Source organism: Pseudophryne corroboree, chromosome 11 (genome assembly GCF_028390025.1).
Source record: "Pseudophryne corroboree isolate aPseCor3 chromosome 11, aPseCor3.hap2, whole genome shotgun sequence".
Lineage (NCBI taxonomy): Eukaryota > Metazoa > Chordata > Amphibia > Anura > Myobatrachidae > Pseudophryne > Pseudophryne corroboree.
This window is the reverse complement of record NC_086454.1, coordinates 204687532-204714525: the sequence shown is the minus strand read 5'-3', so window position 1 is coordinate 204714525 and position 26994 is coordinate 204687532. Positions and strand designations below refer to the sequence as shown.

Below are 26994 nucleotides of genomic sequence, written 5' to 3'. Positions count from 1 at the left end.
TTCTTTGTAAGGATATTCTTAAGTCTAGCTCTACTGTCTTCGCTTCTATCACCTGTGATGAGAAACTATTCCACCTATCTACTACCCTTTCTGTAAAGTAAAGTTTTCTCAAGATTCATTTGAACCAACCACCTTCCAGTTTCAGCATGTGTCCTCGTGTTCTAATACTTCTTTTCTTTGGAAGAATGTCTACCTCCTGTACCATGTTAAAACCCTTGATATATCTGAAACTTAACTGTGGCCCATTCCCTTTGCCTCCTGTAGTGAAAAAAAAATATTATTGAGATGATCTGCAATTGCAACCTTCTTCGACCAGTCTCTCACCCTCTGTTTTAAGTCTTATTATCCAACAGTCTGCTTTTCTCCTTTCTGTATCAAACCTTTGAAAGAGATAAAGTGGAGAATTTCCCCACAGCAATCAATCAGCATATAACTGACATTTTATAGATTGGGCTAAAAAAATGATAGCTTTAAGCTGATTGGTTGGTGTGGGCAACTTCTGCACTTTAACTCCACAATTCTTAATATGCCATCATCTACACAAAAACAGTGTTCTGAACCCTACAGATGTGTCCTCATTCAGCTAGCCTCAATTTGCCACGCAGCAGGAGATGCCTGGCGCTAGTGAGCTGTCAGGTTCCGTGCAATTCTATCAACGCAAGGCGTGTTTTTTGCAGAAAATATGTCTTAGTCACAGCGTGATGCAACTAGGACGCAACAGCAAACCGTGCTGATTAATTTGATATGTCACACTTGTATATTGTGTGCAAACGAGTCTGTATATGACGCACAACAAAACCTGGCATGGAAAAAAGCCACGACCTCTGCATCGTAACACTTTGTATGCAGATTCAGAGCTTTCGTGCATACAGATATACAAGTGTCACATGTTAAATTAATCAGCATAGTCTCCTTGTGCGTCCTAACATTGCAACTAAGATACATTTTCAGCAAAAAAAGCGCAAAAAGACACACCACACTAGCAGAGTCTCTCAGGACTTGGCATGCCTAGCCTGTTTGGCGCTAATGCAGCAAAGATAACGAGAGTTATGGTAGACTTACCTTTGTTAATTAGCTTTCTTCGAGTTATAGGGTCCACAGGGAGAACATCAGGGGTTGTAGGTGGTGGATGAGCGTCCGGGCACCAATCAGTTAAGCTTTCCGGCTTCCCAGAATGCTTGGCTCCTCTCCCCTATAACCCCGCCTCCAAGCTCAGGCAGGTCAGTTTTGTTAACAAGCCCAAAGCAGGAAATTTATAGTAGAGAAGAAAGATATTGTACACATAAGAACACATTTTCGCAGACAAGAGAAAGGAACCAGTGACTAATGCCACAAAAACCCAGAGAGGCCAGGTGTATCAGGGTGGGCGCCTGTGTACCCTAGGAACCTCCAAGAAAGAGAGTTAACAAAGGTAAGTTTACTATAACTCTCGTTTTCTTCTTCAGGATTCATAGGGCTCCACAGGGAGAACATTGGGGATGTCCTAAAGCAGTATTTTTAATGGAGGGGACGCGCCTGAGAGGATAACAGAATCCTGCGTACAAAGGAAGCTTCCTCGGGTGCAAAAGTATCAAATGAGTAGAATTTTAGAAACGTGTGAATGGAAGACCACGTAGCGGCCTTACATACTTGCTCAGGAGACGCCCCGCGGTGTGACACCTATGAGGGACCTATAGATCTAGTAGAATGGGCAGAAATGGACATTGGGGCAGGCAAATCAGCTTGATTGTATGCTTGTGCAATAACCATTCTAATCCATCTGGCCAGCGTCTGTTTGTTATCTGGCCAGCCACGCTTGTGAAATCCATAAACGTATGAATAGAGAGTCAGATGTTCTGACAGAACTGGTTCAGTCTATGTAGATATGTATGGCACGTATTATAGCCAAAGACCGATCTATTGCTGAATGATCTGGTGAGACAAATGCAAGGACTATAATTTCCTGATTAAGGTGAAACCTAGAGACCATTTTAGGAAGGTACCCAGGCCTAGTCCGTAGAACAACCCTGTCATGATGAAAAATCAGGAAGGGTGGATGACAGGAAAAAGCTTCCAAGTCTGACACCCTCCTGGCAGAAGCAATAGCCATCAAAACTATTGTCTTAGCCGTCAACCATTTGAGGTCCACTGACTATAAGGGTTCAGAAGGGGGCTCTTGAAGTGCCTCCAATACTACAGAGAGATCCCCTGGAGCTACTGGGGGTACATATGGAGGTTTTACATATATGATCCCTTGAAAAAAAAGTATGTATAGCCGGGTGCGTAGCAATTTCACTCTGAAACCATACTGATAGGGCAGAAATATGTACTTTCAGAGAAGCAAGACGTACACCTAGATTCAGTCCTCTGTGAAGAAAAGCCAGTATTCTTGATACTTTAAATATAGTTGTATCGTAACGCTTAGAAGTGCACCATGTGAAATAGGCATGTCATATTCTATAATATATATGTGCTGAAGCAAGCTTGCATGCTTTAAGCATCGTTTGAATTAGAGAGGTTGAAAATCCTTTTGCTCTTAAAATGGATGATTCAAGAACCACACCGTCAAAGACAGATGGTTAAGGTCTGGATGTGGAAGTTGAAGGGGTTGTCCTACTGAATGGCTTGTAGGTCAGAGAACCAGTGATGTATGGGCCACGCCGGGGCTATCAGACTGAGGTTTCCGCCTTCTTGTTTGAATTTCCTTATTATTCTTGGCAGAAGAGATATTGGGGGTAATATGGATGGTAGCTGAAAGGTCCATTGTACTGCTAGAGCATCCACAAATGCTGCTTGCGGATCCTGTGACCTGGATCCATATACAGGGACCTTGTGGTTGTGACATGATGTTATCAGATCCACTTCTGGCTGGCCCCACCTGTCCACCAGAAGTTGGAACACTTCTGGGTAGAGAGCCCATTCGTCCGTGTGCACATCTTGACGACTGAGGAAGTCTGTTTCCCAGTTGAAGAGGCCTGATATGCACACTGCTGATATCGCCAGAAGATGACGTTCAGCCCAGTTTAGTATTTTGACTACCTCTTGCAGTGCTCTTTTGCTGCGAGTGCCACCTTGGTGACTGAATTTGCACAGACCTGCCTTGGAGAATGCTGCGCACCAGTGTCAATGCTTTGAATACTGCCCTCAGTTCCAGTAACAGAGACTCTGCCAGGCTCCCTCTCCCATGAAACAAGTGTTGCTCGGTTACAGCTCCCCAACCATGAAGGCTTGCATCTGTAGTGAGAAGCACCCAATTCGGGATCCAGAAGGGGCGACCTTTGTCTAGGTGATTGCTGTGGAGCCACCAAGTTAATGATAGGCGAACCTCCGGAGTTAATATCTGCCGTTTGATCTGATGAGGCTGGCCATTCCATTTGGCTAGAATCAACCTTTGTAAAGGGCAAGAGTAAAATTGGGCAAATTCTAACATGTCGCATGTAGATACCATCAGGCCCAGGACTTGCATAGCCGAGTGAATCGACACCTGAGGATGATGAAGGAACAGCTGTTCTTTGTCCCTTAGTTTCGATATTTTGTTCATTGGTAGAAAAAGTTGTTGATTGTGAGAGTCTAGCAGGGCTCCCAGATGTACCATCCTTTGGGACGATATGAGTGAGGACTTTTTCCAGTTGATAAGCCAACCGTGACTTTGTAGGAAGGCTATTGTTTGTAATTTGCTATGCAATACCTCCTGTGAACTGGCCAGGAGCAGTATGTCGTCCAGATCAGAAAGTAGCTCTTGCTGCCCATGCCTGCTTAGTCTTGGGCTTAGTAGACTTCAAGGCATTTGATTGCCTAGAAAACGCTTGTCCTTTCACTTTTGCTTGTGGGCAAAGGTACAAATATTTGAGCTCTTAGGCCATGGTGTACAAGCTGAAGGGAGAAAAGCTGTTTTGGCAGCTGCTAAGGATGCCACTATTTTGTTTAGTTCTTCTCCAAACAGAACATCTCCTGTAAAGGGTAGTACTTCCAAAGTTTTCTTGGGAGTCTAAATAAGCTTTCAAAGAGCTTAACCAAATAATGCGTCTTGCAAGCACTGATGTTGCAGACGCTTCTGCTGCCAACACACTAGCATCAGATAGTGCTTCCCCAATGTAAGTAGTCACTTTCTTGATACAATCTAAATATATTCTGCACTCTTCTGATATAACTAGAGGCAATTCCTCCTCTTCTGCTTACAACAAAGAATCAATAGTTTTTGTCGACCATAAGGCTACTATTGTAGGCCTTTTTACAACACCCGTCAGTGAAAAGATAGACTTGAGCCAATTTTCAATGCAACTATCTGTGGGTTCCTTTAACGATGAAATTGGTCGCGATAGGTAAGGCAGATGTTTTTACAAATGTGTGATGTGAGAAAAGTCTCCAACCTTGCACTATCCTCCAAAGGGATAGTGTAGCAACAAGAGAGTCATTTAGACAGAAGAAACTTTTTGGGTGTGGTATGGAAGGTAGATAGTAACTAGGTCGACAGTAACTAGGTCGCCAGGGTCTTTTAAGTTGACATGGTCTAGGTCGACAGGTCAAAAGGTCGACATGAGGTTGTTGTTTTTTGTGTCGTTTTCTTCGTAGAGTGACCGGGAACCCCAATTAGTACACCGTGTCCCCTTGTATGTCTCGCTTCGCTCGCCATGCTCCGGGCAAGGTGCCTCCTCGCCATGCTTCGGACAGATTACCATTCCAATCGTAGTCCACGTCGATTGTTAAGTATGAAAAGGTTAAAAAAAATAAAAAATTTGTGAAAAACTCATGTTGACCTAGAGATCCTGTGGACCTAGTTACTGTCGACCTAGAGACCAGATCCCAAACTTTTTACCAGGAAAATTCCAAGGTTCCTGTCTAATTTCCATCAAATGATCAGAATGGGGAAATTCTGATATGATCATTTTCTGTTGTTTAAATACATCAGTTTTCCTAGCAACAGCCGCAGGTTTATCTTTAGAAAACTTGAGTATCTGTTTAATTGCAGCAATTAATGCCGTTACATCTACAGTAATAGAAGCCTCCTCCTCTGCTACACATGAATCTGTGACAGAGAGAGTATTTGCTTCACCTTTCTCCTCAGATGACTCGTTTGAGTCTGATAAAATAGTAGACTGAGCGGAACATGTAGTAATTCTAGTTAAATCAGAATGCGGTTTGTTCCCTGGCAACATCTTTTGAAAAGATATAGATGTCTGTGCCAGACTTTGTACAGAACACGCCAGAGATTTGTATCTGGGGCTGGTACTGGCATAGGGAAACCCATGGCTGATGTAAGTCTGTCCACCAAGGTCCCAAATAACTGTGTAAAGGAACCCCAAGGAGGTTCCTGTGTAGGTAGAGGAGTAGTTGACTGACGAGGAGGTGTATAACATTAAACACACAGTCCATCTTGTATAACATCCTATGCAGATAACCCCACAGAGCATATTTTACCTAAAAGCAATAATAAGAATTTACTTACCGATAATTCTATTTCTCGTAGTCCGTAGCGGATGCTGGGGACTCCGTAAGGACCATGGGGAATAGTGGCTCCGCAGGACACTGGGCACATCTAAAAGAAAGCTTTAGGACTATCTGGTGTGCACTGGCTCCTCCCCCTATGACCCTCCTCCAAGCCTCAGTTAGGATACTCTGCCCGGACGAGCGTACACAATAAGGAAGGATTTTGAATCCCGGGTAAGACTCATACCAGCCACACCAATCACACCGTACAACTTGTGATCTGAACCCAGTTAACAGCATGATAACAGAGGAGCCTCTAGAAAAGATGGCTCACTACAGCAATAACCCGATTTTTTTTTTTTTTTTTTGGTAACAATAACTATGTACCAGTATTGCAGACAATCCGCACTTGGGATGGGCGCCCAGCATCCACTACGGACTACGAGAAATAGAATTATCGGTAAGTAAATTCTTATTTTCTCTAACGTCCTAAGTGGATGCTGGGGACTCCGTAAGGACCATGGGGATTATACCAAAGCTCCCAAACGGGCGGGAGAGTGCGGATGACTCTGCAGCACCAAATGAGAGAACTCCAGGTCCTCCTCAGCCAGGGTATCAATTTTGTAGAATTTTACAAACGTATTTGCTCCTGACCAAGTAGCTGCTCGGCAAAGTTGTAAAGCCGAGACCCCTCGGGCAGTCGCCCAAGATGAGCCCACCTTCCTTGTGGAGTGGGCATTTACAGATTTTTGGCTGTGGCAGGCCTGCCACAGAATGTGCAAGCTGAATTGTACTACAAATCCAACGAGCAATAGTCTGCTTAGAAGCAGGAGCACCCAGCTTGTTGGGTGCATACAGGATAAACAGCGAGTCAGATTTCCTGACTCCAGCCGTCCTGGAAACATATATTTTCAGGGCCCTGACAACGTCTAGCAACTTGGAGTCCTCCAAGTCCCTAGTAGCCGCAGGCACCACAATAGGTTGGTTCAGGTGAAACGCTGAAACCACCTTAGGGAGAAACTGAGGACGAGTCCTCAATTCCGCCCTGTCCGAATGGAAAATCAGATAAGGGCTTTTACAGGATAAAGCCGCCAATTCTGACACGCGCCTGACCCAGGCCAGGGCCAACAGCATGACCACTTTCCATGTGAGATATTTTAACTCCACAGATTTAAGTGGTTCAAACCAATGTGACTTTTGGAACCCAAAAACTACATTGAGATCCCAAAGTGCCACTGGAGGCACAAAAGGAGGCTGTATATGCAGTACCCCTTTTACAAACGTCTGAACTTCAGGGACTGAAGCTAGTTCTTTTTGGTAGAAAATTGACAGGGCCGAAATTTGAACCTTAATGGACCCCAATTTCAGGCCCATAGACACTCCTGTTTGCAGGAAATGTAGGAATCGACCCAGTTGAATTTCCTCCGTCGGGCCTTACTGGCCTAGCACCACGCAACATATTTTCGCCAAATGCGGTGATAATGTTTTGCGGTTACATCCTTCCTGGCTTTGATCAGGATAGGGATGACTTCATCCGGAATGCCTTTTTTTCTTCAGGATTCGGCGTTCAACCGCCATGCCGTCAAACGCAGCCGCGGTAAGTCTTGGAACAGACAGGGTCCTTGCTGGAGCAGGTCCCTTCTTAGAGGTAGAGGCCACGGATCCTCCGTGAGCATCTCTTGAAGTTCCGGTTACCAAGTCCTTCTTGGCCAATCCGGAGCCACGAATATAGTGCTTACTCCTCTCCATCTTATCAATCTCAGTACCTTGGGTATGAGAGGCAGAGGAGGGAACACATACACTGACTGGTACACCCACGGTGTTACCAGAGCGTCTACAGCTATTGCCTGAGGGTCCCTTGACCTGGCGCAATACCTGTCGAGTTTTTCCCAACGGTTTATAATCATGTGGAAGACTTCTGGGTAAAGTCCCCACTCTCCCGGGTGGAGGTCGTGCTGAGGAAGTCTGCTTCCCAGTTGTCCACTCCCGGAATGAATACTGCTGACAGTGCTATCACATGATTTTCCGCCCAGCGAAGAATCCTTGCAGCTTCTGCCATTGCCCTCCTGCTTCTTGTGCCACCCTGTCTGTTTACGTGGGTGACTGCCGTGATGTTGTCCGACTGGATCAACACCGGCTGACCTTGAAGCAGAGGTCTTGCTAAGCTTAGAGCATTGTAAATGGCCCTTAGCTTCCGGATATTTATGTGAAGTGATGTCTCCAGGCTTGACCATAAGCCCTGGATATTTCTTCCCTGTGTGACTGCTCCCCAGCCTCGCAGGCTGGCATTCGTGGTCACCAGGACCCAGTCCTGAATGCCGAATCTGCGGCCCTCTAGAAGATGAGCACTCTGCAACCACCACAGGAGGGACACCCTTGTCCTTGGTGACAGGGTTATCCGCTGATGCATCTGAAGATGCGACCCGGACCATTTGTCCAGTAGGTCCCACTGGAAAGTTCTTGCGTGGAATCTGCCGAATGGGATTGCTTCGTAGGAAGCCACCATTTTACCCAGAACCCTTGTGCATTGATGCACTGAGACTTGGCTCGGTTTTAGGAGGTTCCTGACTAGCTCGGATAACTCCCTGGCTTTCTCCTCCGGGAGAAACACCTTTTTCTGGACTGTGTCCAGGATCATCCCTAGGAACAGAAGACAAGTCGTCGGAACCAGCTGCGATTTTGGAATATTGAGAATCCAATCGTGCTGCCGCAACACTACCTGAGATAGTGCTACACCGACCTCCAACTGTTTCCTGGATCTTACCCTTAACAGGGAATCGTCCAAGTAAGGGATAACTAAAATTCCCTTCCTTCGAAGGAATATCATCATTTCGGCCATTACCTTGGTAAAGACCCGGGGTGCCGTGGACCATCCATACGGCAGCGTCTGAACTGATAGTGACAGTTCTGTACCATAAACCTGAGGTACCCTTGGTGAGAAGGGTAAATTTTGACATGAAGGTAAGCATCCTTGATGTCCCGAGACATCATGTAGTCCCCTTCTTCCAGGTTCGCAATCACTGCTCTGAGTGACTCAATCTTGAATTTGAACCTCTGTATGTAAGTGTTCAAAGATTTTAGATTTAGAATCGGTCTCACCGAGCCGTCCGGCTTCGGTACCACAACAGTGTGGAATAATACCCCGTTCCCTGTTGCAGGAGGGGTACCTTGATTATCACCTGCTGGGAATACAGCTTGTGAATGGCTTCCAAAACTGTCTCCCTGTCAGAAGGAGACATCGGTAAAGCCGACTTTAGGAAACGGCGAGGGGGAGACGTCTCGAATTCTAATTTGTACCCCTGAGATATCACCTGAAGGATCCAGGGGTCTACTTGCGAGTGAGCCCACTGCGCGCTGAAATTCATTGAGACGGGCCCCCCACCGTGCCTGATTCTGCTTGTAAAGCCCCAACGTCATACTGAGGGCTTGGCAGAGGCGGGAGAGGGTTTCTGTTCCTGGGAACTGGCTGATTTCTGCAGCCTTTTTCCTCTCCCTCTGTCACGGGGCAGAAATGAGGAACCTTTTGCCCGCTTGTCCACGAAAAGACTGCGCCTGATAATACGGCGTCTTCTCATGTTGAGAGGCGACCTGGGGTACAAACGTGGATTTCCCAGCTGTTGCCGTGGCCACCAGGTCTGAAAGACCGACCCCAAATAACTCCTCCCCTTACTAAGGCAATACTTCCAAATGCCGTTTGGAATACGCATCACCTGACCACTGACGTGTCCATAACCCTCTACTGGTAGAAATGGACAACGCACTTAGACTTGATGCCAGTCGGCAAATATTCCGCTGTGCATCACGCATATATAGAAATGCATCTTTTAAATGCTCTATAGGCAAAAATATACTGTCCCTATCTAGGGTATCAATATTTTCAGTCAGGGAATCCGACCACGCCAACCCAGCACTGCACATCCAGGCTGAGGCGATTGCTGGTCGCAGTATAACACCAGTATGTGTGTAAATACATTTTAGGATACCCTCCTGCTTTCTATCAGCAGGATCCTTAAGGGCGGCCATCTCAGGAGAGGGTAGAGCCCTTACAAGCGTGTGAGCGCTTTATCCACCCTAGGGGGTGTTTCCCAACGCACCCTAACCTCTGGCGGGAAAGGATATAATGCCAATAACATTTTAGAAATTATCAGTTGTTATCGGGGGAAAACCACGCATCATCACACACCTCATTTAATTTCTCAGATTCAGGAAAACTACAGGTAGTTTTTCCTCACCGAACATAATACCCCTTTTTGGTGGTACTCGTATTATCAGAAATGTGTAAAACATTTTTCATTGCCTCAATCATGTAACGTGTGGCCCTACTGGAAGTCACATTTGTCTCTTCACCGTCGACACTGGAGTCAGTATCCGTGTCGGCGTCTATATCTGCCATCTGAGGTAACGGGCGCTTTAGAGCCCCTGACGGCCTATGAGACGTCTGGACAGGCACAAGCTGAGTAGCCGGCTGTCTCATGTCAACCACTGTCTTTTATACAGAGCTGACACTGTCACGTAATTCCTTCCAACAGTTCATCCACTCAGGTGTCGACCCCCTAGGGGGTGACATCACTATTACAGGCAATCTGCTCCGTCTCCACATCATTTTTCTCCTCATACATGTCGACACAAACGTACCGACACACAGCACACACACAGGGAATGCTCTGATAGAGGACAGGACCCCACTAGCCCTTTGGGGAGACAGAGGGAGAGTTTGCCAGCACACACTAGAGCGCTATATATATACACAGGGATAACCTTATATAAGTGTTTTTCCCCTTATAGCTGCTGTATCTTTAATACTGCGCGTAATTAGTGCCCCCCCTCTCTTTTTTAATCCTTTCTGTAGTGTAGTGACTGCAGGGGAGAGCCAGGGGAGCTTCCCTCCAACGGAGCTGTGAGGGAAAATGGCGCCAGTGTGCTGAGGAGATAGGCTCCGCCCCTTTTTCGCGGACTTTTCTCCTGCTTTTTTATGGATTCTGGCAGGGGTTAAAATTCATCCATATAGCCCTGGGGGCTATATGTGATGTATTTTCGCCAGCCAAGGTGTTTTTATTGCTGCTCAGGGCGCCCCCCCCTAGCGCCCTGCACCCTCAGTGACCGAAGTGTGAAGTGTGCTGAGGAGCAATGGCGCACAGCTGCAGTGCTGTGCGCTACCTTGTTGAAGACAGGACGTCTTCTGCCGCCGATTTTCCGGACCTCTTCTGCCTTCTGGCTCTGTAAGGGGGCCGGCGGCGCGGCTCTGGGACCCATCCATGGCTGGGCCTGTGATCGTCCCTCTGGAGCTAATGTCCAGTAGCCTAAGAAGCCCAATCCACTCTGCACGCAGGTGAGTTCGCTTCTTCTCCCCTTAGTCCCTCGATACAGTGAGCCTGTTGCCAGCAGGTCTCACTGAAAATAAAAAACCTAAACTAAAACTTTCACTAAGAAGCTCAGGAGAGCCCCTAGTGTGCACCCTTCTCGTTCGGGCACAAAGATCTAACTGAGGCTTGGAGGAGGGTCATAGGGGGAGGAGCCAGTGCACACCAGATAGTCCTAAAGCTTTCTTTAGATGTGCCCAGTCTCCTGCGGAGCCGCTATTCCCCATGGTCCTTACGGAGTCCCCAGCATCCACTTAGGACGTTAGAGAAAATGGGGTTTCTGACTGTGACCTTTTACCTTGTTAGACATACAGATGGAGCCTCCCTCATCCTTACAGATTCTCCGCCTAAATTGAGTATTTGTCATGCCTTAGCTATAGCTCAGAGTGTTGAGGTGTTGCACGGAGAGGCTCATTGAGGATCGACAACATACACAGCATGCAATACACATCTTCATCACTGGCTGCTAATGTTCCAGTAATCCAGTACTGTAGAGCAAATAGTGGCGGATGGATATTCAGTACAGTAATCATACTGTAATATTGTACTCTGAGCAAGCTCTGCCAAATGGCCAGTGACAACTGTAATGTTATAAACACAGACCAACGGTCACGCGGAAAGAGTCAAACATGAAGTGTATAGCATACTGTAAATATAGGGACGCTTTAGAAAATATTAATTCTCTGTCAGGACCAAAAAAATAAATCAATAAAAAAAATAATATATATATATATATATATATATATATATATATATATATATATATATATATATATGGCAAATGGAAACAGCCCGGCACTCCACTCCCAATCAATCACAACTGCTGAGGTGCCTTCCCTGTGGGGGATGCTTGCAATCCCAGATAGATAATGTAGGTATTGTGGGCGACACTCATACAGACTCTGCAGCGTGTGAAGAAAATGATGCTTTATTCTGCCAACATGTTTCGGGGACGTAGCCCCGTCCTCAGGGCCAGACAAGCCAAACACAATGATAGCCAAAACATATATAGTGAGGACAAAACTAAAACATTAGTTGCAAATCATACTCACCTGCCACGAGGCACCGCCGCCCGTCGGACCGTCCAGCTACACTTCCGCATCGCCTTCCAGTGACGTCAGCGGCGCGCCGCGTCGCAGGCTAGTATCCAAGGAAACCAATCTGATTACACTAGCGGTCTCCTAGGGAGCAATAAACAACAATAAGCTTTAGACAAACTGACATACATACACTGACAGTGATAATGTTAAACAGCTAACATTAATAAAGTGATGTGGTGAACTTAATAAAAACAAGGAGATACTATCCTTCTGCCGAGGAATGTCATGGCTGCAATACTGAACTAACTAGGCATAGTCAGAGATCCTGTAACATTACAGAAGGGAAAACTGATGGTAAAAAATTACATACATACTAATATGTCAGAATTATGCACATGTGTCGTGCACCACGACACATGTGGTGTATCTTCTCACATGCCCTTGTGGACTAGCCTACGTGGGCAAGACCATCAGGCAGTTCCGGGAGAGAATGGCTCTCCATAGGAGTGCCATTAAAAAAGCGTTCGAGAAGAAGGAGAGTGAACAACCCTTCGCTCGACACTGTTTACTCATGGGGCATAGGGTAGCCAGTATCAGGGCTATCCTTATAGACCATGTCCCCCATAATTTAAGAGGTGGTAACAGGGACAGGGCATTACTACAAAAGGAGTCTCGATGGATCTATAATTTGGGGACATTGTCACCCGGGGGGCTTAATGAGAACTTGGGGCTACAATGTTTTTTGTAAAAACTGTACACGGGACCCGTTTATTCCCCTTTAACCTCTTTCCCTTTAAGCCCATCATCTCCTGTAATTCTGACATATTAGTATGTATGTAATTTTTTACCATCAGTTTTCCCTTCTGTAATGTTACAGGATCTCTGACTATGCCTAGTTAGTTCAGTATTGCAGCCATGACATTCCTCGGCAGAAGGATAGTATCTCCTTGTTTTTATTAAGTTCACCACATCACTTTATTAATGTTAGCTGTTTAACATTATCACTGTCAGTGTATGTATGTCAGTTTGTCTAAAGCTTATTGTTGTTTATTGCTCCCTAGGAGACCGCTAGTGTAATCAGATTGGTTTCCTTGGATACTAGCCTGCGACGCGGCGCGCCGCTGACGTCACTGGAAGGCGATGCGGAAGTGTAGCTGGACGGTCCGACGGGCGGCGGTGCCTCGTGGCAGGTGAGTATGATTTGCAACTAATGTTTTAGTTTTGTCCTCACTATATATGTTTTGGCTATCATTGTGTTTGGCTTGTCTGGCCTTGAGGACGGGGCTACGTCCCCGAAACATGTTGTCAGAATAAAGCATCATTTTCTTCACACGCTGCAGAGTCTGTACGAGTGCCGCCCACAATACCTACATTATAATATATATATATATATATATATATATATATATATATATATATAGTGTATACAGTTGCAAACTTACGTGTTAAAGCAATGGTCCATTGCTCGGTCTCCTAAAGATAAGACTCTAGTAATTTGAAAGTCACACTTGTATATTTGTGTAATAAGTAGCACCTACTGTTTTTTTTTTCTAATTTTGACTGTGTATCTGTGTGCATGTCTGAGACTGTATGCAAAGTATGACAGGATTTGTTTTGGCAAAATCAGAAAAAAAAACTATGGATGCTAATCTTTACACAGATATACAAGTGTTTCCTTTGCAGGATACCACTATGCCAAGCTGTGTAGAACTCTGATCTGTGCTTTGCTTTGTGTGCATTGGGAACGCTGAGCCAATTTAGAGATGTGTCCTCTTACATCCTTGCTGCAGTCACGCTAAACACCCCTTGAAGCCACACCATCCCGCAGCAGGACTCTGTAGCACCAATCGGTTTTGTTTGTGAGTTTTTTTCAGCAAAAACGCGTCTTAGACGCAAAGTAATGTAATAGGACACACAAGCAGCTTCTGCTGATTAAAATTATATGCAGCATGCCTATATTCTGTGAGTGACTGCGACTGTATTTGCATACAAAATCTCTGCTACAGTGTTTTCCTGAAAAACACTGTGCAGTTTCATTTTGAATGCAGATAGAGCAGCTATTACACACAGAATGCTGAAGTGCATGGTAACCATGGGCAATACCACACTATGCAAACATAGCCACAGATATGTACAGTAAAGTAGTTCTTGTGCTATAGTGTATTTCAATAGAGACCTCACTCATGCGCAATGGTGATTCTTGCACTATAGTATGTTATTGGACATCTCATGCATGCGCAATGGTGATTTTCAAAAGCGACATCTGGTGGAAGATTGCTCGTATTACACTCGCTGGCAACGCCAAATCCCACACTAAGCTCTATGCGTCACCCTGCACACAGGCACACGGCGAGGCTCCATCTGTAACTGCATAATTTGTGTCACACTCACATACTTTTATGGCAACAGTAACTGTATAACCAAGTGTAGTATGTGGCAAAAGTCAGCAATTTAACTGAAACCACAGAGTATAAAGAAAAGTGATTTATATATAGGTGTGAAGATAGCAAAAAAGAGCACTTAATTCTACCTTAATTTAATATAAACAATTAATATACAAAAGTGGCACTCCACAGTAAAGTGGCAGCAATGAAGTTTCCAATTGACTTATATTTCAATAAGTCATGGGTAATGTTCATTAGTGGTAAAACCTCTGCGCCTTGAGTGCTATAGTAGTGATCAATGTTATCACAATGTGAATCCTTAGAAGTGACAATGAATATGCATAGTGAACAGCAAAGAAAAATGAGCTTGTAGCAGTGTCTCTCTCAGTAGTCCTTCATTTCTGTGCAAACGTGCTCATCAGGTGGTGCAGTTACATGAGCAGCGAGAGGGACAATAAAAATAAGATTTTACTTACCGATAAATCTATTTCTCATAGTCCGTAGTGGATGCTGGGACTCCGTAAGGACCATGGGGAATAGCGGCTCCGCAGGAGACAGGGCACAAAATAAAAGCTTAAGGATCAGGTGGTGTGCACTGGCTCCTCCCCCTATGACCCTCCTCCAAGCCTCAGTTAGGATACTGTGCCCGGACGAGCGTACATAATAAGGAAGGATATTGAATCCCGGGTAAGACTCATACCAGCCACACCAATCACACCGTACAACTTGTGATCTGAACCCAGTTAACAGTATGATAAACGCAAGGGAGCCTCTGAAAAGATGGCTCACAACAATAATAACCCGAATTTTTGTAACAATAACTATGTACAAGTAATGCAGACAATCCGCACTAGGGATGGGCGCCCAGCATCCACTACGGACTATGAGAAATAGATTTATCGGTAAGTAAAATCTTATTTTCTCTGACGTCCTAGTGGATGCTGGGACTCCGTAAGGACCATGGGGATTATACCAAAGCTCCCAAACGGGCGGGAGAGTGCGGATGACTCTGCAGCACCGAATGAGAGAACTCCAGGTCCTCCTCAGCTAGGGTATCAAATTTGTAGAATTTAGCAAACGTGTTTGCCCCTGACCAAGTAGCTGCTCGGCAAAGTTGTAAAGCCGAGACCCCTCGGGCAGCCGCCCAAGATGAGCCCACTTTCCTTGTGGAATGGGCTTTTACTGATTTTGGCTGTGGCAATCCTGCCACAGAATGTGCAAGCTGAATTGTACTACAAATCCAACGAGCAATCGTCTGCTTAGAAGCAGGAGCACCCAGTTTGTTAGGTGCATACAGGATAAACAGCGAGTCAGATTTTCTGACTCCAGCCGTCCTGGAAACATATATTTTCAAGGCCCTGACAACGTCAAGCAACTTAGAGTCCTCTAAGTCCCTGGTAGCCGCAGGTACCACAATAGGTTGGTTCATGTGAAATGCAGAAACCACCTTAGGTAGAAATTGAGGACGAGTCCTCAATTCCGCCCTGTCAGAATGAAAAATTAAGTAAGGGCTTTTATATGATAAAGCCGCCAATTCTGACACACGCCTGGCTGAAGCCAAGGCTAACAGCATCGACACCTTCCATGTGAGATATTTTAAGTCCACAGTGGAAAGTGGTTCAAACCAATGTGACTTTAGAAAACTCAACACCACATTGAGATCCCAAGGTGCCACTGGAGGCACAAAAGGAGGCTGTATGTGCAGCACCCCTTTTACAAATGTCTGAACTTCAGGTACTGAAGCCAGTTCTTTTTGGAAGAAAATCGACAGGGCCGAAATTTGAACCTTAATGGACCCTAATTTTAGGCCCATAGACAGTCCTGTTTGCAGGAAATGAAGGAAACGACCCAGTTGAAATTCCTCTGTAGGGGCCCTCTTGGCCTCACACCACGCAACATATTTACGCCAAATGCGGTGATAATGTTTTGCGGTTACGTCCTTCCTGGCTTTGACCAGAGTAGGAATGACTTCTTCTGGAATGCCTTTTTCCCTCAGGATCCGGCGTTCAACCGCCATGCCGTCAAACGCAGCCGCGGTAAGTCTTGAAACAGACAAGGCCCCTGCAGTAGCAGGTCCTGTCTTAGAGGTAGAGGCCACGGTTCGTCCGTGAGCATCTCTTGAAGTTCCGGGTACCAAGTCCTTCTTGGCCAATCCGGGACCACGAGTATAGTTCTTACTCCTCTCCTTCTTATGATTCTCAGTACTTTTGGTATGAGAGGCAGAGGAGGGAACACATACACTGACTGGTACACCCACGGCGTTACCAGAGCGTCCACTGCTATTGCCTGAGGGTCCCTTGACCTGGCGCAATATCTGTCCAGTTTTTTGTTTAGACGTGACGCCATCATGTCCACCTTTGGTTTTTCCCAACGGTTTACAATCAGGTGGAAGACTTCTGGGTGAAGTCCCCACTCTCCCGGGTGAAGGTCGTGTCTGCTGAGGAAGTCTGCTTCCCAGTTGTCCACTCCCGGAATGAACACTGCTGACAGTGCTATCACATGATTTTCCGCCCAGCGAAGAATCCTTGCAGCTTCTGCCATTGCCCTCCTGCTTCTCGTGCCGCCCTGTCTGTTTACGTGGGCGACTGACGTGATGTTGTCCGATTGGATCAACACCGCCTGACCCTGAAGCAGAGGTTTTGCTTGACTTAGGGCATTGTAAATGGCCCTTAGTTCCAGAATGTTTATATGAAGAGATGTTTCCATGCTTGACCACAAGCCCTGGAAATTCCTTCCCTGTGTGACTGCTCCCCAGCCTCTCAGGCTGGCATCCGTGGTTACCAGGATCCAATCCTGAATGCCAAATCTGCGGCCCTCTAGTAGATGAGCACTCTGCAGCCACCACAGGAGAGACACCCTTGTCCTTGGCGACAGGGTTATCCGCTGATGCATCTGCAGATGCGATCCGGACCATTTGTCCAGTAGATCCCACTGAAATGTTCTTGCATGGAATCTTCCGAATGGAATCGCTTCGTAAGAAGCCACCATTTTTCCCAGGACCCTCGTGCACTGATGCACTGAGACCTGGCCTGGTTTTAGGAGGTTCCTGACTAGCTCGGATAACTCCCTGGCCTTCTCCTCCGGGAGAAACACCTTCTTCTGGACTGTGTCCAGAATCATTCCTAGGAACAGTAGACGTGTCGTTGGAATCAGCTGCGATTTTGGAATATTTAGAATCCACCCGTGCTGACGTAACACTACCTGAGATAGTGCTACTCCGACTTCTAACTGTTCCCTGGATCTTGCCCTTATCAGGAGATCGTCCAAGTAAGGGATAATTAAAATGCCTTTTCTTCGTAGAAGAATCATCGTTTCGGCCATTACCTTGGTAAAGACCCGAGGTGCCGTGGACAATCCAAACGGCAGCGTCTGAAACTGATAATGACAGTTTTGTACTACAAACCTGAGGTACCCATGGTGAGAAGGGTATATTGGGACGTGGAGATAAGCATCTTTGATGTCCAGAGACACCATATAGTCCCCTTCTTCCAGGTTCGCTATCACTGCTCTGAGTGACTCCATCTTGAATTTGAACCTTTTTATGTAAGTGTTCAAGGATTTCAGATTTAAAATTGGTCTCACCGAGCCGTCCGGCTTCGGTACCACAAACAGCGTGGAATAATACCCCTTTCCTTGTTGCAGGAGGGGTACCTTGATTATCACCTGCTGGGAATACAGCTTGTGAATGGCTTCCAAAACTGCCTCCCTGTCGGAGGGAGACTTTGGTAAAGCAGACTTCAGGAACCGACGAGGGGGAAACGCCTCGAATTCCAGTTTGTACCCTTGCGATACTACCTGTAGAATCCAGGGATCCACTTGCGAGTGAGCCCACTGCGCGTTGAAATTCTTGAGACGGGCCCCCACCATATCTGAGTCTGCTTGTAAAGCCCCAGCGTCATGCTGAAGACTTGGCAGAAGCAGGGGAGGGCTTCTGCTCCTGTGAAGCGGCTGCATGGTGCAGTCTTTTTCCTCTTCCTCTGCCCCGGGGCAGAAAAGAGTGGCCTTTTGCTCGCTTGTACTTATGGGAACGAAAGGACTGAGTTTGAAAAGACGGTGTCTTTTTCTGCTGATGTGGAGTGACCTGGGGTAAAAAGGTGGATTTTCCAGCCGTTGCCGTGGCCACCAGGTCCGATAGACCAGCCCCAAATAACTCCTCCCCTTTATACGGCAATACTTCCATGTGCCGTTTGGAATCCGCATCCCCTGACCACTGTCGCGTCCATAACGCTCTTCTGGCAGAGATGGACTTAGCACTTACTCTTGATGCCAGGGTGCAAATATCCCTCTGTGCATCACGCATATATAGTAATGCATCCTTTAAATGTTCTATAGTTAACAAAATATTGTCCCTATCCAGGGTATCAATATTCTCAGTCAGGGAATCCGACCATGCGACTCCAGCACTGCACATCCAGGCTGAGGCGATTGCTGGTCGCAGTATAACACCAGTATGTGTGTATATACTTTTTAGGATATTTTCCAGCCTTCTATCAGCTGGTTCTTTGAGGGTGGCCGTATCAGGAGACGGTAACGCTACTTGTTTAGATAAACGTGTGAGCGCCTTATCTACCCTAGGGGGTGTTTCCCAACGCGCCCTAACCTCTGGCGGGAAGGGATATAATGCTAATAATTTTTTAGAAATTAGCTGTTTTTTTATCGGGGGAAACCCACGCTTTTTCACCCACCTCATTTATTTCCTCTGACTCAGGAAAAACTATTGGTAGTTTTTTCTCACCCCACATAATACCCTTCTTTGTGGTACTTGTAGTGTCAGAAAGGTTCAATGCCTCTTTCATTGCCGTGATCATGTAACGTGTGGCCCTACTGGACATTACGTTTGTCTCGTCACCGTCGACACTAGACTCAGTATCTGTGTCAGGGTCTGTGTCGACCCACTGAGGTAACGGGCGTTTTAGCGCCCCTGACGGTGTCTGAGACGCCTGGACAGGCACTAATTTATTTGCCGGCTGTCTCATGTCGTCAACAGTTTTTTGCTAATTGCTGACATTATCACTTAATTGTTTAAATACAATCATCCAGTCAGGTGTCGACTCCCTAGGGGGTGACATCACCAACACAGGCAACTGCTCCGCCTCCACATCATTTTCCTCCTCATACATGTCGACACACGCGTACCGACACACAGCACACACACCGGGAATGCTCTGATAGAGGACAGGACCCCACTTAGCCCTTTGGAGAGACAGAGGGAGAGTCTGCCAGCACACACCCAGCGCTATAAATATATATACAGGGATAACCTTATATAAGTGTTATTCCCTTATAGCTGCTGTTATTATCGTTATTTGCTGCCAAAAATGCCCCCCCTTCTCTTTTTTACCCCGATTCTGAAGCAGGACTGCAGGGGAGAGTCAGGGAGCCGTCCTTCCAGCGGAGCTGTGAGGGAAAATGGCGCTTGTGTGCTGAGGAGATAGGCTCCGCCCCTTCACGACGTCCTTATCTCCCGCTTTTTTGTGTAAAAATGGCAGGGGATTAAAATACATCCATATAGCCCAGGAGCTATATGTGATGTATTCTTTTTGCCACCTAAGGTATATTGTTATATTGCGTCTCAGGGCGCTCCCCCCCAGCGCCCTGCACCCTCAGTGACCGGAGTGTGAAGTGTGCTGAGAGCAATGGCGCACAGCTGCGGTGCTGTGCGCTACCTTAGACTGAAGACAGGATGTCTTCTGCCGCCGATTTCACCGGACCTCTTCGTCTCTTCTGGCTCTGTAAGGGGGACGGCGGCGCGGCTCCGGTGACCCATCCAGGCTGAACCTGTGATCGTCCCTCTGGAGCTAATGTCCAGTAGCCTAAGAAACCCGATCCACTCTGCACTCAGGCGAGTCCGTTTCTTCTCCCCTTAGTCCCACGATGCAGTGAGCCTGTTGCCAGCAGGACTCACTGAAAATAAAAAAACCTAAACTAAACTTTTATTCTAAGCAGCTCAGGAGAGCCACCTAGATTGCACCCTTCTCGGCCGGGCACAAAAATCTAACTGAGGCTTGGAGGAGGGTCATAGGGGGAGGAGCCAGTGCACACCACCTGATCCTTAAGCTTTTATTTTGTGCCCTGTCTCCTGCGGAGCCGCTATTCCCCATGGTCCTTACGGAGTCCCAGCATCCACTAGGACGTCAGAGAAATATGGGGATAGTAGGGTTGTTATTTATCATGAACTGATATTCATCTTTGTTTATGAGGACAGTTCTCAGCCCTTTTAATAACATGATTCTCAAAACAGATATAAAATCTCCTGTAGGATCCTTGCTAAATAAATAAATATAACAACCCTACAATCCCCATATTTTATTGTTTCCCAAAGATCCACAAAAGTTTAATTAACCCACTTAGTCACGCCATAGTAGCTGGAATAGACTATTCTGCAGATTTGCACGTCAGCACTCATAGTGAAAGCATAAACAATTTGCACATAATCCATTATGAACCAGATCCTGATAGGTTAACCCAGCATTGCAAGACAAACATGAAATTAGTGTTGGTGCTGCTGTGGAAAGTGTATTTTCCTCACCCTTGCCGCTCTTAGACATGATAAATAAATCACACTCATGTACAGTGTAACAACACAATTTGTGACTGTAATCACTTTAAAATTTGTTAAAGTGACTTACAATCCAACCCTACCCTGCACCAGCATTGAGGATCGAAATACACAGAAAACTGACAAAATTATAGTAAAGTCAGCAATCTCACTAGCAATCAGTCACATATTATACATTAGTATAATAAGCAATAAGAGCACATAACTACAAATACATTTCTCTTACGTCCTAGGGGTTGCTGGGGTCCATATTCGTACCATGGGGTAAAGAGACGGGTCCACTAGGAGCCATTGGGCTGGCTCCTCCCTCTATGCCCCTCCTACCAGACTTAATTTAGAAAATGTGCCCGGAGAAGCCGGTCACAGCTAGGGGAGCTCCATAGGAGTTCTTTTAGTTTTATTGTTTTAAATAGAGTTTAGGCACAGGGAGGCTGCTGGCAACAGCCTCCCTGCTTCCAGGGACTAAGAGGGGGGGGGGGGGGGGCTGTCCACCCTGCGGGGTCTGAGCCACTACTATCTCCGCTGACAGGACACTGAGCTCCTGAGGGGATCGAACGTTCCCCGCCACAGGGGATTACTCACCCCGGCATCATGCCGCCACCCCCTTACAGAGCCAGAAGATCAGTTGTGAGGTAGTCACCGGCCCCCCTGGCAAGAGGGGGGGCGGTGTGAAGAAAGCGGCAACAGGGTATGGAGCGCAGTACTAATTGCGCTCTGGGGCTCAGCGGTACATAGTGCGGCGCTGCGAGGGGCGCCCTGAGCCAGCACCTACACCCTACACTGAACACCAAGCCTGTCAGGGTCCCAGGATCGCTGCCAGCACTTTACTCGGGCCACTATAATCTTATGGGAAGCAGCGCCATGAAAGGGGGCAATGCTTCTCCTCAGAGAGGACCCAGCAGCGTTCAGCACCATTTTTCTGCCTGCAGAACGCTGTCAGTGAGAGCTGTCCCTCCAAATCAACTCCAGCTATCTTTTACGGTAGCAGGGGGTTGTAGCAGGGGGGGAGGCTGTATATCTATACTGTGCTACCTATTAAGGTACACAGTCAGCGCTGGTTAGGGCTCTCCCTATCTAATAGCGCTGTGTGTGGGTTGGTTCCAATCTCTGTGTCTCTCTTGCCATTCTTGGGGGGGAAACTCTGTCTGCCCTTCCCTGTGTGTGTGAGGAGTGTCTGTGGTCTCCATTAAGCTATGTCCATGGACTCTGTGTCATATGCTGCAGAGGATATGTCCTCTCAGGATGATCCCATCCCATGTAATGAGGATTGCACTGTGTCAGCGCAGATACCAGCAATGGAGCCTTAGTGGTTATCCTCTATTAAAACTATGATTTCTCAGATTTCTACTAGGGTTGCAGAGAATGAATCTGCAACTCAGGTTTTACAGAACTCTATGGCAGTTTGGTCCGGTTCTGTTACCTTAGGGCCCCCTACTGTGTGTTCCCACAAATGTGCTCTTGTCCAGATTATGCAAGATGACACGGACACCGATTCTGACATGGCAGACTGTGATGGGGATGTGCTGAGGGGGCGGTATCTCTTGCAAAAGGGGTGCAGTTGATGATAGAGACCATTAGAGATGTGTTGAATATTGGTGATACAACACCTGAGCAGGTTGAGGAGGCTTACTTCACTGACAATAAGAAAACCTTGCTAACCTTCCCTGCGTCTAAAGAATTAAATACTATATTTGAGAAAGCCTGGGATAACCCGGAGAAAAAATTCCAGATCCCAAGAAAGGTTCTGTTTGCTTTCCCCTTCCCTGAGGATAGAAAAATGGGAAAACCCACCCATAGTTGACGCGTCTGTGTCCAGACTCTCAAAAAAGGTGGTTTTACCTGTTCCAGGATCTACTGCGTTAATAGAACCGGCTGATCGCAAAATTGACACTACGCTTAAATCCATATACACGGCTTCAGGGGCGATACTACGTACCACTAATTGCCTGTGCATGGATTTCCAAAGCTATAGTAAAGTGGTCAGGAACGTTACTTGAGTATTTGGATACAATGGATAAAAGTAATGTTGAATTGTTTTTACGTAACATTCAGGATTCTGCAGGATTGATGGTGGAATCCATGAAAGACCTGGGTTCCATGGCTGCAGGGATATCTTCCATGTCTGTCTCAGCTCGTAGGGGACTTTGGCTGCGCCAGTGGTCTGCCGACGCGGAATCCAAGAGAGGTGTGGAGAACCTACCCTACACAGGTCAGGCTCTCTTTGGGGAAGCGTTGGATGTGTGGATTTCTACGGCTACAGCGGTTAAGTCTCCTTTTCTTCCCTCAGCTGCACCTGCTACGAAGAAACCTTTTTCTTCAGCTGCATCACAGTCCATACGGGCTGCTAAAACTAGAAAGGCCAAGCAGTCCAACACCTTTAGAGGAGGTCGGCCAAAATCCAAGAAAGCTGCTGCTGCGGGTTCCCAGGAACAGAAGCCTGTTTCAGGTACGCCAAAGTCCTCAGCATGACAGTAGACCTTGCGGCCTGGAGGTCCGGCTGGTGGGGGCGAGACTCAGGCATTTCAGTCACATCTGGGTGTCGTCCGGCCTGGAACCCTGGGTACAAGATACTGTGTCCCAGGGGTATAGGCTGGAGTTTCAAGATCTCCCTCCTCACCGATTCTTCAAATCAGGCTTGCCAGCTTTGCTGGCAGACAGGGCTATACTACAGGAAGCCATCCAGAAGTTGGTGGAGGCACAGGTCATTGTACAAGTTCCACCCCATTTGCAAAAATAAGATTTTACTCACCGGTAAATCTATTTCTCGTACTCCGTAGTGGATGCTGGGAACTCCGTAAGGACCATGGGGAATAGACGGGCTCCGCAGGAGACTGGGCACTCTAAAAGAAAGATTAGGTACTATCTGGTGTGCACTGGCTCCTCCCTCTATGCCCCTCCTCCAGACCTCAGTTAGGATACTGTGCCCGGAAGAGCTGACACAATAAGGAAGGATTTTGAATCCCGGGTAAAACTCATACCAGCCACACCAATCACACCGTATAACTCGTGATACTATACCCAGTTAACAGTATGAAATATAACTGAGCCTCTCAACAGATGGCTCAACAATAACCCTTTAGTTAGGCAATAACTATATACAAGTATTGCAGACAATCCGCACTTGGGATGGGTGCCCAGCATCCACTACGGACTACGAGAAATAGATTTACCGGTGAATAAAATCTTATTTTCTCTGACGTCCTAGTGGATGCTGGGAACTCCGTAAGGACCATGGGGATTATACCAAAGCTCCCAAACGGGCGGGAGAGTGCGGATGACTCTGCAGCAGCGAATGGGCAAACTCTAGGTCCTCCTCAGCCAGGGTATCAAATTTGTAGAATTTAGCAAACGTGTTTGCCCCTGACCAAGTTGCAGCTTGGCAAAGTTGTAAAGCCGAGACCCCTCGGGCAGCCGCCCAAGATGAGCCCACTTTCCTTGTGGAATGGGCTTTTACTGATTTAGGATGCGGCAATCCAGCCGCAGAATGCGCCAGCTGAATTGTGCTACAAATCCAGCGAGCAATAGTCTGCTTAGAAGCAGGAGCACCTAGTTTGTTGGGTGCATACAGGATAAAAAGCGAGTCAGTTTTCCTGACTCCAGCCGTCCTGGAAACATACATTTTCAAGGCCCTGACTACGTCCAGTAACTTGGAATCTTCCAAGTCCCTAGTAGCCGCAGGCACTACAATAGGTTGGTTCAAGTGAAAAGCTGATACCACCTTAGGGAGAAACTGGGGACGAGTCCTCAATTCTGCCCAATCCATATGGAAAATCAGATGAGGGCTTTTACATGACAAAGCCGCCAATTCTGACACACGCCTGGCCGAAGCCAAGGCCAATAACATGACCACTTTCCACGTGAGATATTTCAGATCCACAGTTTTAAGTGGCTCAAACCAATGTGATTTCAGGAAACTCAACACCACGTTGAGATCCCAAGGTGCCACAGGAGGCACAAAAGGGGGCTGAATATGTAGCACACCCTATACAAATGTCTGAACTTCAGGCAGTGAAGCCAGTTCTTTCTGGAAGAAAATCGACAGAGCCGAAATCTGGACCTTAATGGAACCCAATTTTAGGCCCATAGTCACTCCCGACTGTAGGAAGTGCAGAAAACGACCCAGCTGAAATTCCTCAGTAGGGGCCTTCCTGGCCTCACACCACGCAACATATTTTCGCCAAATACGGTGATAATGGTTTGCGGTTACTTCTTTCCTAGCTTTTATCAGGGTAGGAATGGCCTCCTCCGGAATCCCTTTTTCCGCTAGGATCTGGCGTTCAACCGCCATGCCGTCAAACGCAGCCGCGGTAAGTCTTGGAACAGACAGGGCCCCTGCTGTAGCAGATCCTGTCTGAGCGGTAGAGGCCATGGGTCCTCTGATATCATTTCTTGGAAGTTCTGGGTACCAAGCTCTTCTTGGCCAATCCGGAACCACGAGTATCGTTCTTACTCCTCGCCTTCTTATTATTCTCAGTACCTTTGGTATGAGAGGCAGAGGAGGGAACACATAAACCGACTGGTACACCCACGGTGTCACTATAGTGTCCACAGCTATCGCCTGAGGGTCCCTTGACCTGGCGCAAGATCTCTTTAGCTTTTTGTTGAGCCGGGACGCCATCATGTCCACCTGTGGCCTTTCCCAACGGTTTACCAACAGTTGGAAGACTTCTGGATGAAGTCCCCAATCTCCCGGGTGTAGGTCGTGTCTGCTGAGGAAGTCTGCTTCCCAGTTGCCCACTCCCGGAATGAACACTGCTGACAGTGCTAAGACGTGATTTTCCGCCCATCGGAGAATCCTTGTGGCTTCTGCCATCGCCATCCTGCTTCTTGTGCCGCCCTGTCGGTTTACATGGGCGACTGCCGTGATGTTGTCTGATTGGATCAGTACCAGCTGGTTTTGAAGCAGGGGCCTTGCCTGACTTAGGGCATTGTAAATGGCCCTCAGTTCCAGAATATTTATGTGTAGGGACGACTCCTGACTTGACCAAAGTCCTTGGAAATTTCTTCCCTGTGTGACTGCCCCCCAGCCTCGAAGGCTGGCATCCGTGGTCACCAGGACCCAGTCAGGTATGCCGAATCTGCGGCCCTCTAGAAGATGAGCACTCTGCAGCCACCACAGCAGAGACACCCTGGTCCTTGGAGACAGGGTTATCAGAAGATGCGATCCCGACCACTTGTCCAAGAGGTCCCACTGAAAGGTTCTTGCATGGAACCTGCCGAATGGAATTGCTTCGTATGAAGCTACCATTTTTCCGAGGACTCGTGTGCAGTGATGCACCGATACCTGTTTTGGTTTCAGGAGGTCTCTGACTAGAGATGACAGCTCCTTGGCTTTCTCCTGCGGGAGAAACACTTTTTTCTGTTCTGTGTCCAGAACCATCCCCAGGAACAGTAGGCGTGTGGAAGGAACCAGCTGTGACTTTGGAATGTTTAGAATCCATCCGTGTTGTTGTAGCACCTCCAGAGATAGTGCTACTCCGACCAACAACTGCTCCTTGGACCTCGCCTTTATAAGGAGATCGTCCAAGTACGGGATAATTAAAACTCCCTTTTTTCGAAGGAGTATCATCATTTCTGCCATTACCTTGGTAAACACCCTCGGTGCCGTGGACAGTCCAAACGGCAGTGTCTGGAATTGGTAATGGCAATCCTGTACCACAAATCTGAGGTACTCCTGGTGAGGATGGTAAATGGGGACATGCAGGTAAGCATCCTTGATGTCCAGGGATACCATGTAATCCCCCTCGTCCAGGCTTGCAATAACCGCCCTGAGCGATTCCATCTTGAACTTGAATCTTTTTATGTATGTGTTCAAGTATTTCAAATTTAAAATGGGTCTCACCGAACCGTCCGGTTTCGGTACCACAAACAGTGTGGACTAGTAACCCCGTCCTTGTTGAAGTAGGGGCACCTTGACTATCACCTGCTGGGAATACAGCTTGTGAATTGCCTCTAGCACAGCCTCCCTGCCCGAGGGAGTTGTCGGCAAGGCAGATTTGAGGAAACGGCGGGGGGAATGCGCCTCGAATTCCAGCTTGTACCCCTGAGATACTACTTGAAGGATCCAGGGATCCACCTGTGAGCGAGCCCACTGATCGCTGAAATTTTTGAGGCGGCCCCCCACCGTACCTGGCTCCGCCTGTGGAGCCCCACCGTCATGCGGCGGACTTGGAAGAAGTGGGGTAGGACTTTTGTTCCTGGGAACCTGCTGTTTGTTGCAGCTTTTTTCCCCTACCTCTGCCTCT

The 26994-nt window shown here is 47.2% G+C and overlaps 1 protein-coding gene across 4 annotated transcripts in view; it reads right to left on the bottom strand.

Annotated features, from left to right (window-relative positions):
* VRK3 (VRK serine/threonine kinase 3) overlaps positions 1 to 26994 on the bottom strand; it is a 751237-nt gene that overhangs the window by 439932 nt on the left and 284311 nt on the right. The gene's annotated exons all lie outside the window — the stretch shown is intronic.